The 12,711-nt window shown below is 41.7% G+C and overlaps 1 protein-coding gene across 3 annotated transcripts in view; it reads left to right on the top strand.

The window, feature by feature from the left end:
* The window catches only part of Ets1 (ETS proto-oncogene 1, transcription factor), a 122,345-nt gene that overhangs the window by 46,622 nt on the left and 63,012 nt on the right, over positions 1 to 12,711 (top strand). The gene's annotated exons all lie outside the window — the stretch shown is intronic.

Raw genomic sequence — 12,711 nt, 5'->3', positions numbered from 1 at the left:
TGCATTTGAAGAATTACATGGCTAGCTTACCCTGAAGTCATTGCCTAAATAACCTGCCAACTGCAGTATAAGAATGTAAACGGCCAGCATTGCTGTGTGTTAGTCAAACTGAGCTTTCTCCTAGCGAGAGGCTTCTTGTGTGTTTCTTTGCCTATATTATGCCTTTTAGCAATGTTAAAAGCTTTCATTGGATTCAGAAAACAGCTATTTCTAGCTTACATAGCATATGATATTCTCTGAGATATTGTCTATACTGTTTACGCCATGTACTTAATTTTTGTACCCAGTATTTCTCTGTGAGAGTGTCCATGTTTGGAATACACATTTCTTATCTTTTGTTCTAACTCTTTGATTAAAGCACATTGACTGTATGCTTCTAATATTTCTACTTGATACACACAATGGTGTTCATACATTCATTTCCAATAGTTCTTCTCTTTCAATCATGTTTTGTTTTTATCTGTGTTGTAAGAGTTTATTTCTACAGCATAGATTATTTAATCTCTCCCTGGTAAATTAACAGGTGTGACTTTTACAGGCTTAGCGCTCAATGGCTGCTTTGTATGCATGCCAAGTGGTATTTTAAAGAGGCAGATCTCTATGAAAATGGAGAGCTTTTTCTGTCTTCATTTATTGTCTTATTTTCTCATTTCGTAGAAGTTTTGGATTAGTCTTTGCTTAGGCAGTGCCTGAGAATGGTCGTGCACTATAGCAAACAAGACTAGTTAAAGCGCTTATCGCCAACCAGAATCCATTTTTTAACCTTCAATCTATTGTGATCATCATAAAGTGGGCATTCCACTTGAGCACTGAGTACAGTGCCCAGAGTAAAGGGACTTGCAAACAGGTGACAGCGCTTTCCCCTGTAGGTAGGAGGTTGCAAGCTTTTTACTGGTAGGATTACTTATTAACTGAGTGATCATGGAATCTTCCTATGGTGCTGTCAGCCTTCCCGTTTCTTTCTGCATGGAAAATACCCATAGCTATTTAAAAAAGCTCATCATTTAAAGGTTGAGATTATAATGTTATAAGATTGTGAAAGGAAAATGCCATTGTGCAAGAAGTTAAGTTATACAACAGTCATGAGGCAGTGGTTTTGGCTATAAGCCTTTATGTGTGAGAGGCATCTACTGATACCTCTAACATCAGAGCTATTTCCAGTTTCGTTGGCTTCAAGACTGGCTGCTCTTGGATGTCTGCGGATTTGGCAGAGTTCAAAATCTACAAGATATGATCGCACTAAGAATGTTTCAATTAAAAAATGTATTATACTAAAAGACACATTGCCATTAATTCCCCCTCAAACTATCTTCTTCATTTTAAACAGACTTGTCCCATTGTTCTTGTCTGGAGTCCTTTTCTGTGAACATCTTTAGTTGTGCTTGAAAGCTGCCTCAATGTCCTGAATCAAATCAAAATTTTTTCTTTTCATGATCATTTTGGCCCTGGGGAGGAGCCAGAAATCACATGGTGTCAGATCTGGTGACTAAGGTAGAAGAGGACACACTGTGTTTATAAGCCTGTCTTTCTGTTGGATGACACTCAGCAGCAGCATTCAGTTCCAGAAGAGGATTTCCAGCACTGCTTCAGGAAGTGGCAGGGGCCAAGAGACAGTAATTTTTTTTTAAATTGCAGTAATTTTTTTAAATTTAAAAATTCACCATATATTTTGATCACACTTTGTATTTTTGCTCAGGTAGTTTAATTTTTCCTTCCTTCACTGCTGATTTTGAGGTGCAAGAATACTTCACAGGAGACCTAAAATGAATGTGGGATTACTTTATAAGTTAGTCATCTATTTATCTGTGGAGATGTGTAAGTCTTACAACACTTAGAAGGAGAGGTTTGGACAGATCTAAAGATAAACTGAGCAAGAAACCTCAAGACTGGAGTTAGTTTGATAAGTTAAACTCCATAATTATTAAGCAGATAGAATATGGCTGGGCTGGTTTCCTTCCGTTTTTTATTATTTAAAAAATTGTTTTTAAAGAAAGTGTGTATGTGTGTGTGTGTGTGTGTGTGTGTGTGTGTGTGTGTGTGTGTATGAAATGTGACAATTTCAAATGGAGAGAATCAGGCCATAAAATAATAACATTTTTTTTCAAACACAGACCAATCTCTAGTGAAGTTGAAATTAGGCCTGAATTTACCATCTCAGGTTGTATTTAATGTAAAGTGGTTTTTATTCATTCATTAATTCTTACATTTATTCATTTTCTTCTTCATTTATTCAGTTATTTATTTGTCCAACATCATCACACTGTATCTGTGTCTCTGTTTTAAACTGGAAACTCAAATTTGAATAACAACTGTCCTTGTCCTTAAGGAAGTCTGACTGTTTTCCACAATGCTGTGACACCTCCATCAGAAGCCTTGGTGAGCAGATCAGGGGGTTACTCTTCCTGGGAACACCGCGGTGGAAGTGGCTGATTGCAGTTAGGCAGACCCTGGAAACCTTCCCAAGGAGGTGATATTTGTTGCTGAGTTTTGATAGCAGAGTGGGGCAGGTAGACAGGAGCTTCTAGAGGGGAGAGAATGTATAAAAATGCACAAGGTGAAATGCTAGATTCTAGCAATTCAGGATGGTTGGTGAGTGGGCGGGAAAGGAGAGATGAGGCTTGAGTGGTAGAAAGGAACACTTTTGGCCTTTTGAGCTCTACTTGAATTTTGTCTGTTTGGCAGTAGGGAGTCTTTGAAGGAATTTAACCCAGGAGAGTAGTGTTTTACTCTTATGTCGCGTTTACCAGGGAGATGAAAGTATTTCTTTTTACCCCTGCTTTCCTATGTAATGCCGGAAGTCTGTGATCCTCCTTCTGCCCAGGTCTGAGTCCTCCCATAAAGAGTGCAGAGCCAGCTGTGGGCCGTGGGCTGCGTCCTCTGGGCTTGTGCTTTGGTAAAGTTGGCAGTAGCACTTTTGGACTGGGACATGGGTTTATGCCCTCTAAAGATTTCACATTGCAATGGAAACTTGCACCTTTCCAAGTAATTTATTTTTAAAAGAATACCAATTTGGTGTATTCCTTCAAGTTGGTGGTGACAGCAGTGAGCTGTGGATGGAAATGGCACATGAATGAGCTCAGTGATCTGGAGAAGGGTGGCTCACTGGCAATGGGGGTGGCGCTTATGAAAAGTGGAACTTTGGCTTTCTGTCCCTAGGCTCTTTGCAAAGGTTTCAGACTGAGGGGAGCTAGTCAGGAGACCTGCATGGGGAGAGAGGCGTGTTATTTAATTAGCTTTACAATGGGCTGACTTGAAGGCACGTGGTGGTTTTAATAGAGGGAGATAGATGTCCTTTTTTGCAGGGCTAATTGTTGGGAAAAAGCAGGGTCTTTGTTCCAGCCCAGCATGAGGGCTCTGATCTCTTGGAGCCTAGGGCTGCCCCTGCTTATAATTTTAGACAGAGCTATTCAAGGCTGCTCTATACAGAAAGGAAGAACAAGAACAGTATTGTGTATGCAGGATCACTGCCCAAACCTCCCCAAAGTCACTGGAAAAAAAAAGAAGAAATAAAAGAAAAGGAGAGCCAGAGGACCCAGCCGTGTGCAGTTTAGAGTATTTCCTCATCGTTTGTTTGCTCTGGCTGTTGGAAGTAGCAAAGCTCCACTTTCATCAACTCAGAACTGAGGCAGAGCAACTTAACTACTCTCCCCAAACCAATTAAGTTTGCTTTCTCTGTCTACAATATGGCTTTCATCTTGCCAAAACGGAATGGGCAAACTAGCAAAGAGACTATGTGTGTCTATAATACCAGCCTTCATCCCAATGTGCCAGGCAATGGTGCCAGGCAGGATGGAAATTAAGTAGCTGATGCCCCCAGATAGCAAAATCTGTATTGCTAGAGAACAGTAGTCGGAGCAGTGATGGTTCTGAATGGCAGCCCAAGGTGAGGACTCTTGGGTAGCTGATGATCACAGGTAGTCAACGCCAGCAAAGAAAACTTCATCTGAACTCCATGTAGGGGAGAAGAGGGTGCCACATGGAGCCACAATTCTGTTACTAGTATGCACAGGTATGGCACAGTTAGAGATCGGTGGATGATCACAGATGTGTATAACACAGGTTAGGCAGAAAACTTTTGAGTGGCAGAAGAGGCAGTCAAGAAAGTGCAAGGTGAGATAGTACAAAGATCATGACCGGTTTGGAGTGTTTGCAATGATGTGGTGACTAATGTGGCTTGGTTTGGGCCCTTCTTAAGCCTCACTGCCCAGGGCATGTGATGGGCAGTGTGTAGGATTTTGCTAACCTATTATCCAGCTGGAAAGTCCGATGGAAAGGCCATTCATCTAGGAAGATCTTATTTTGTTCTTGTGTGAAAACATTGGATGGGCATCAAAACTGCAACCAAGAGAAGAGAGAACCTAGTATCATAAGGAGGCTTTAAGAGTGCATACCTACTCTTGGCTGCGAATTTTAGCACAATTGGGAGCGTATGATTAGAACTTTTGCAACTATATCTCACATTTCTATAATGCGAATCATTCCTCTTTCCCCCAACAAGACATCATGATACGGATTTGTGTGATTTACTTGCTTAGACCTAAAACTATCTTTGTTATTATGTCATGATGTTAGAGGCACATACAAAGAGAGGACACCATGGCTCAGTCCCATATACTGTGCACCATAATTTGGCTCTATATTCATGGAAAAAGTTTAGGCTCACTAAATCTGAAGTCACAGCTCTGCTTTTTCAAATTGATAACAGCAAGCAAGAGCTGTTAAGCGCTCACTCCCTATGAAGCACGAAGCAAAAGCATTTGACATATGCATTTTATATTCAGCTCAGCTCTATAAGTGGGCCACTTTTATAGTCTCTGCTCTGGGAATGGAGGCTCTCTGAAGCTAAAGGGCTGACTGATGGATAGTGAGGAAGCTCCAACACAAACTCTTGTGTCTCTCCTACCAAAGCTTGTGCTACTAACCACTCTGCTACACTGCCTCCCGTCATGTCATGTTAGAGTGTAAATGTATTCTATGTAGTGAAGACACCAAAGCCTAGTAGTTTCTGTGGGGCAAGACACTGGAGGTCCATGTATGGGGTACTGGGAAGTAGGAGCACTTATTTGGAATTGTTTCTTTACCTCAGTACCTGAGTTCCATTCCATTCAATTAAAAAAAAAATCTGTCCTTGAAAGAAAATGTGGGCTCTGGGAAAAACAACCACAAAAACCAGAATGAGGGTACGTGTGGATGCCAGGTCTTTCCTGGACCTGGAGTTCCGGTTGCTGGCCATCTGGTCTCTCTTAACACTGTGGAATTCCCTGAAAGAAAAGTTCAATCTTTTTGATTTGAAAGATTTCTCAACCTCATTTAGCATTTTTGATTCCTGGAAAGGGCTCTCTCCCGGGAACCTGTCTGCCACTCGGTCTTCCGCCCACAGTCAGCTGCCGGCTCCCCACCCAGCTGGACCCTTCCCGCTCCCACGGGGTCTCTGGTGGCCCTTTCCACCCAAGGGCTTTTTGCTATGCAGGCTTTCAAGATGGTTTCCCAATCTGGTGAGAACATATGTTTCTGATCAGTTGGATGAAATACAGTTGCATGAAGAAGGCACCTCTGATCTCTGCTTCCTCCAGCTTCCACATTCAATACCAGTACCTATTTTGAGTCACAGAGGCCTGACGGACTCCATGGCATTGCCTTACATGTCACACACGTGAGATTGGCTTCTGTCCTCTTGCCCAACTCAAAGGAAGAAAGCTTTTCACCATGTGGGAGCCAGTCCAGCTAAATGAGGCAGGAGCACAGTCTGCTTCACCAGCCCTGTCCACCTCTGCCTCCATCACCCAGCTGATGCTTGATGCAGACTGAGCAGCTGGTTTCCTGCAAATTAAGTGGACGTCACATCTCTCCTTGGCAGTTAAGAACAGAGACTCCACTTCAAGCTGAAATCCCAGGGAAGGTGGCACGTTCCTTCTTGAGGATGTTTTTCATCTGTCGGCTTTGCACAGGTGGTATGCTTGGCGGTGCTTGGTCAGCTTTAAATCTGAATAATGACACTGGACACCCTAAAGTTTCTGTGCTAAATGTGTTTTCCTGCATATTTAATGAAACTCGGACTCTGCACATACTTTTCAGGGGAGAATGGGCCAATAAAGAAGCTTGAGGCAGGACAAGAATTTATTACCAAGAGCTATATATTTCACTTTGTGTGTGGCTGGGTTTAATATTGATGAAGGAAGGGTTCATATAAATTTGTTATGCCATCATAACGTAGCTTAGTGAAGGGTGCTTAAGATAAAGTAAGGAGGATGCTTATGGGCAATCACAATGATGTACTCAATTCTAAATTTACTAAGATGTTCACAGTGTGACACATTTACTTTTTTTCTTATGTGGAAAAGAAAGTCCTGTAGCCTGCTTCTGAGCACCAGTTAAGGCAATGAGCAGAATGCAGCATAAAATATCCACACTGATAATAAGCAACCTGCGCGCTGTGTCTGCCAAATGCTATTTTTCTCTATTGCAAACAACTATGTGTTTCTCTACTCAGATGAAAAATCAAATGAATATTATGATGTTAGCAACACTCTCCGTTCAGTGGATGGATGGCAGGGAGGGGAAACAGAATAAGACTTTATAAAGATCTTTATAAAGACTTTATAAAGAATAAGCAGAATAAGACTTTATAAAGATATTTTTGGTTAAGAAAGAGTCAGCTTTTAGCGAGGCATGGTAGTGCACGCCTGTAATTCCAGCACTGTGGGAAGCTGAAGCAGAAGGATGCAGGTTTGAGAATAACTTTTAGAAAAGTGATTTAGCAAGACCTTGTCTCAAAATAAAAGGTAAAAGAAGGACAGGGGATATAGTTCAGTGCAAATGCTCTGGATTCAGTCCCTCTTACCTTCCTTTACACACACACACACACACACACACACACACACACACACACACACAGAGGATCAGGTCTTTAACTTTTGGTCAAATTAGAGTTTCACTTTAAACAAAACAAAATAAAATTGAGTTTGATTTTCCTTAAAGATACCCATTAGCAAATTAGCTGCTCATTAATTAACATAAGTCATTGAACCCTTACTCTCTGTAGCTCAACAGCACAGGGTATAATACCAATGAGCCTCAGTTGCTGCCTTTAGGGAACATGACAGACAGACACGCATATTCTGTCACACACTCAGGGTGTGCTCAGGAAGGCTGCTGAGCATAGAAAGGGCAGCTTGCAGGGATAGGATTAAAACTTTTAAGGTGGAGGAAATTCTCTGCACATGTGAAGATGTGACGTGGGGAAAAAGCTCAGAGATACCCTCTACGGTATGACTGTACTCTCAGCTCAGCCTGTTCTTGCATCTTTTGTGAGCTCCTCAAGTCCCTTCATCTGGAGTCTATCTGGGATCCTTTGCAGCCTCTTAGCATGAGGGCCTTCTATGGAGCTGGATTTTTCATTTTATTGCTTCATTGGCAGGTTGTTGTCTGCCACTCACCTAGAACGGTAAAGTTGGCTTTGTGAAGATACTACAAATATTACAGGTCTTAATTGCATCTTGAAATCTTGGCAATTTAAATTCCAGCAAAGCAGTGTTGCAGAATCCCTGTGACTCCTCCTCCTCCTCCTCTGCTTCTGTCACCACTCTTGATGTGTCCATCCACTCTTCCCAGAGGAGTCTGATTCACTGCTTCCTCTTTTATCATTTTCTCCTTTCCTGTCAGGGCTATTTCTTCTTTTAGTGTTCTGTGCTTTTGCTGCTTAACTCTCAGCAACAAGAACAGGATGGAGAAATTCACCACCCGTCTCTGCTCCTTGATCTCTAGGGTGGTATGTTTTAGTCCTCTGGGCCAACTGACTTGGCCTTTTAAAATGAAAGTGAGGGGGAGGGTGGGAAGGGAGGAAGGTTCCACAATGAAATTTTCTTAATGTGCGATTCAAACCACAACTGCAAAGAACATCTGTTTTGAAGTTTGATGTTGTCCTTGTAACCTAAGAGAAAAGCAGGGTAAGATCAGAGGGAGGCTGTAGCCTTCCACCAGGATGAAACCACCTGCAGCCTTGGGGGTGGCGTGGGAATCCTGTTCTAGCCAAGTGTGGAACCTTTGCTGGGAGCCTGGTTCTCCACTTCTACTGTATTGTTAAAGAACCTTGTTCTGCTCCTAATGTCACCATCTCACCACCACTCCGTGAGCCCGGTTTAGGACAGCTTAAACTGGAATGCAAGTTACATGATCTGTACAGCTTAGTGAGGTGGCTTGTCTTGGGCATTATACAGTTCCAGAAGAGAGCAACAATCAAAGGAGACATGCTCGGTCTACTTTGAGGAAGCAAACAGACCATGGGTGTGGAGGAGGCCTCCAAACCCTGCAGCCTTGATTGGCAGCTCCTCGTCTCTTTCTGTCTGAGCCCAGGCTGATTTGCTGCAAGAAGAATACGTGATGTCTAAACCGATGGGTTTTAAAATGTCGCTTGGTCTGTGGATTGGGCCAATCCATCCCACATTGTTGGGGCTGCAGATGCAGTTGAATGGTTCATAATTATAGTCTAAAGAAATTGCAGACGGCAATAGAGCCAACCCAGACCCTCATAGCCCATGCCAAGCTGTCTCCCACAGGGAATAATAGTGTGGTTATCCTGAAATGTACTTGTCCTACGACAACACATTTAGTGCACAGAATATTGTTGGATTTTGAGAAATTGAGCCAATCATCTGTCTGTGGCCATGAACAAGCAATCTTGCTTTGTGTCTCAAGGGAGTCTGCAATAGCCCGAGCTGGGAGAACTTAACTTCTTTAGCCAAAGTGATCCCTGTGGCAGGAGGTGCCTGGCAGGGAACAGCAATCTGCTTTTAGTCTTGACATGGGCTTGAGATTATGGGGCACTTAACAGGATGATGAACTCTCCCCAAGCTCATCTTTCTCCTCCAGTAAACAGAAGGACTGCCCTTGGACATCACAAAGGGGCTTCCATCTAGCTTGACCGTGTCATCAGTAAAGATCTAAAGTTTTGTTCCAAAGAGGCAGCACAGCGTGAGCTTCTTTCAGAGTCTGAAGTATAGCATTTCTGTAAATAGTAAGATAAACACAAATACATTTTCTTTTCCAATGAGGTAGCACTAGAATTTTGTAAGTGAAACCAAAATTGGACAGTTTTCAATTCAAGGACAGAGGAATGGGTTTATACAGATTTTTGCATTAAGGCTGATAGCTATCCTGATCTTTCTCTTGAGAGTTATTCCAAGCTATTCTGCAAAAACATGGCCCTAGAGAAAGATCTAACATGACTTCATGCACATTCTTTCTTGTCCTGGATCTTAAAGACAGTAATAATGATTTGATAATAGTTGAACACTTTTTTAAGTGCTTTGTGTATATCATCTCATTTAATCCTCCAAATTGCCTTAAGGGTGGGTGCTATTGTTTTTTCTACTTCAGACATGGAGGAACTGAGTTTCAGGACTGTTTCAGTGACTCAGTCCTGTGAATTCAGCAGATTAGTTGAGAGAACTAGAATCAGAATCTGGGTTTTATCCTAGAGCCTGCAGCACCCACTAAGATCTCTGTTTCATTGAAGTTTTCTAGGGAAACAGGCTACCAAGTCTTCTCCTTCTCCTTCCTTCCCCCTTCTCAATGCAGCTGTCTTGAGATTCATTGTTTATTGTACCTTCTCAACAATAGCTAATGATTCTGTCCTACATGCTAGGGACAGCCTGGGTGACTTTATTCCCCGAAGCAGAGATGAGGCTGTGACACAGAAAGGTTAAGTGACATTGGTGAGGTCACAGGGTCAGCTGCAGTAAACTGCTACCTTCGATTCTGGGACTCTGGTTCTTCAACTGACCTAGGAGCCTTTGTAATCTAATTATAATTAAGAATATTCTTTTAGTTTTTCTTCCTAACTTGGATTTTTCTTTTTCTTTCTTTTTAATAATGGCAGATATTGAAACTCCAGGTAGCTTTCTTCTCCACTGTGCATTTAACGATGGAAAAAACCACTCGCTTTAAAGTTAAGCTTTCTAAGCCTATTTCTGAGTGTGACAGGGACAGTTGCATTTTCTCAAACAAAAATGAGACCACAAATGAAGCTTAGACAGGTTGTTAATTGAGAGCTTGAAAGCTTTTTTTTTAAAAAAAAATCTTACATTTATACCAGTAAATCAACATCTGTGAGTCATAAACACGCTGTGGATCAACCGTTAGTGGTCTGCATGTTTTTGTGCTTACCTTGGGTAAAGTATGCCTCAGAGTTCAGCTCAAAACCCAGAGTCTTTGTTCTGTTGAAGTTCATGATTCAGCAGTAGACATTATTCTATCACACTTCTGGAGTGGAAGCCTGTGTCTTTTATTACTGTAATTAGGAGTATTTTTCTTTTTCTTTTTTATTGATGTTGGGTGAAGCTGAGGAAGAGGTATAAATACAAGGAAAAGCTTTTGGATTTTGCGTACTGCATGTGTTGGAGGAATTCCTGTGGAAAGGGGACTGTTTTGTGGATGCCATTCATGTCTAGTGTGCTATTCTTGTCCCCCAATTCCTGCAGACTTTCCATGACCTTTTCTGACTTGAGGGTCCTAGTTTAAGGAATGTCAGCACTTGGTTGCGTGTAATTAGCTAAAGTCCAAGGAATATTTAAAATGCAAATCTGTTTCCTCCCCAGTGCAGCAGGAAAGAACCCTGTATTATAAGCAAAAGCAAAAAAGCACTCAGTTTTTTTTCCCCGAGTTCCTATGAATCATCAGACACACTGTTGAAATATCATGCTTAAATACATGAAAGACAAAGCATGGCTGCTTCTAGAAGGTTTGTTGGTGGGGAAACTAAGGCATACGTGAACCTGAGTAGGGATGAGTGCTGGGGATAGAGATTCTGCTCTACAGAAGGGAAAAAGTGAAGTGCAGAGCTAAGAACAGGTTTGCTGACATCTTTTGCTCCATCTTTGCATGACCTAACATATCAAACTCAGCCTGTAAATTAGGAAGAGGCAGTAGCAAAGTAGATAGTTCCTCATTCATCACATAGTGACTGAGTATTATGTCTTACACACTGGCTAAGTTTTTCTTTTCTTTCTTTTAAGATATGAGATATAAATGCCATTTAAAGACAAGAACACGCAGAAAAATCTGCTTGTGTTCCACAGAATAAAAGTATCAGTTATCAAAACTGATAAATCAAGGATAACAGAGGCCTGGATAGGACTATACGTGTCCTAAATATGTAAAAATTTTTTAGCATAACCTTATAAGTACTCCTTATACTAAGGGCTGTTTCAACAGATTCAAGGTTAAATACATAACTTCTGATAAGGTAGATATTTGTGCAGACCACCTTTTAAGAGGTCTGTGGTGACTCCTGGCTATCTCTCCTACTCCACTCAAGCCATTCCCTGATTTGGACATTCAAACATTTTGAGATTTTGTGCTTCAGGACTGGATTAGAAACTGGCCTTCTTGGCTAGCTGATTTGTCATTGTTGAAGAATTAGAAGAAGCAAATTCCCTCACTGCTAGAGTGGAACGTGTTTACTTTTGAATCCTGGTGGGCTTTTTAGTGCTTTGCATTGGTGAATGTCAGCAGCAGTGTTTAGGCTAGCTTGGGAGAAAAGTGGGGGAGCAGACTGGAGAAGAAAAGAATTGTTCTGAAGAAAATGCAGTTGCAAACAGAAATGCTCACACTTGAATTAAAACAATACTAGCTTTTTCTTAAGGCAACAGCAACAAAATTCCCCAAAGCAGCTCTTGATTTGTTCGGACGTACTGATGTCATCACAGTGAGTAAGGCAGGACTTGGTTCAAGATTCCTTTCTTTGCTGCCTGTTTGGGTGTGTGAATGTACAATCCATTCATCAGCTGTTTCCCTAAGCTTTTCCCAGGCTCAGAAGTATCTGTTCTTGTCATCTGGAGGCCAGCATTGTTTTCTCATACCTTCTGGAAACACAGCTGGATTGCAACAGTCTTTGTTCTTTCAAAAATCAGGATGATCACATACAAATATTTTCCTCTAGTCAATGAAGAAAGTGGATAATCTGGAGCTTGGACCAGGAGTTAAGAGATTTATTTTGTATTCCTGGCTCCTTCTCTGATTTGCTGTGGGCAACTTTCAAGTTACTAACGTTCTAAAAACAAAACAAAACAGCTTAGACCAAGGTGAGCATGTGTGTTGAAATTTACCAGAATCAGAAGTTATACTTACAGGCAAGTGGTGGGAGTTCAGCATATGCTTAGAAATCAGGAAACAGTATTAGAAATAGTTCTTTTCTGAGCTTGTTCTGAAAGATGTTAACTCTTTTGGTTAATCAAAGTTAGATTTCGGTACTTGGCTGCAGCTCTGGATGTAATTCTGTGATTTATTGATTAGGATCAACTATCTGTATTTATTGTTGTTCATATTGTGTGTTTCCAAACGTACCAGGAGGTGTGCATTCTGATCCTATCATGGTCTGCCAATGGTATACTCCCAAAATTCAAACCAGAGCCTTGACAGCGTCACTCTTTTTGGTAGTACGACTGGCAAGAGACCTGTCAGTTTTACCTAAGAGTCTGGGAAACACAAAGCTTCAGTTTTACTTCCACTCGCCCCCTGCTTTGGTAACACTGGAAGCTTATGGGACCCCACAATTGGGCTCCGAACCCCAGAAGGAATCCTTCAGTAATACAGGGGCTCGAGGGCCTGTATTTTAGGTTGTCCCATAGGCTGATTGAGGCTTGGTCCTAATCAAGCTCAGAAGCGAGATTTCTACCCAACAGCGCTGCTCTTTTCTTAACTCTCCTTAGGGCA

Source organism: Cavia porcellus, unplaced genomic scaffold (assembly GCF_034190915.1).
Source record: "Cavia porcellus strain 051 isolate PalLab524CR breed Dunkin Hartley unplaced genomic scaffold, mCavPor4.1 scaffold_9, whole genome shotgun sequence".
In the NCBI taxonomy this organism is placed as follows: Eukaryota; Metazoa; Chordata; class Mammalia; order Rodentia; family Caviidae; genus Cavia; species Cavia porcellus.
Note: the sequence above shows the minus strand (reverse complement) of the source record. Positions and strands in the feature narration are given on the sequence as shown.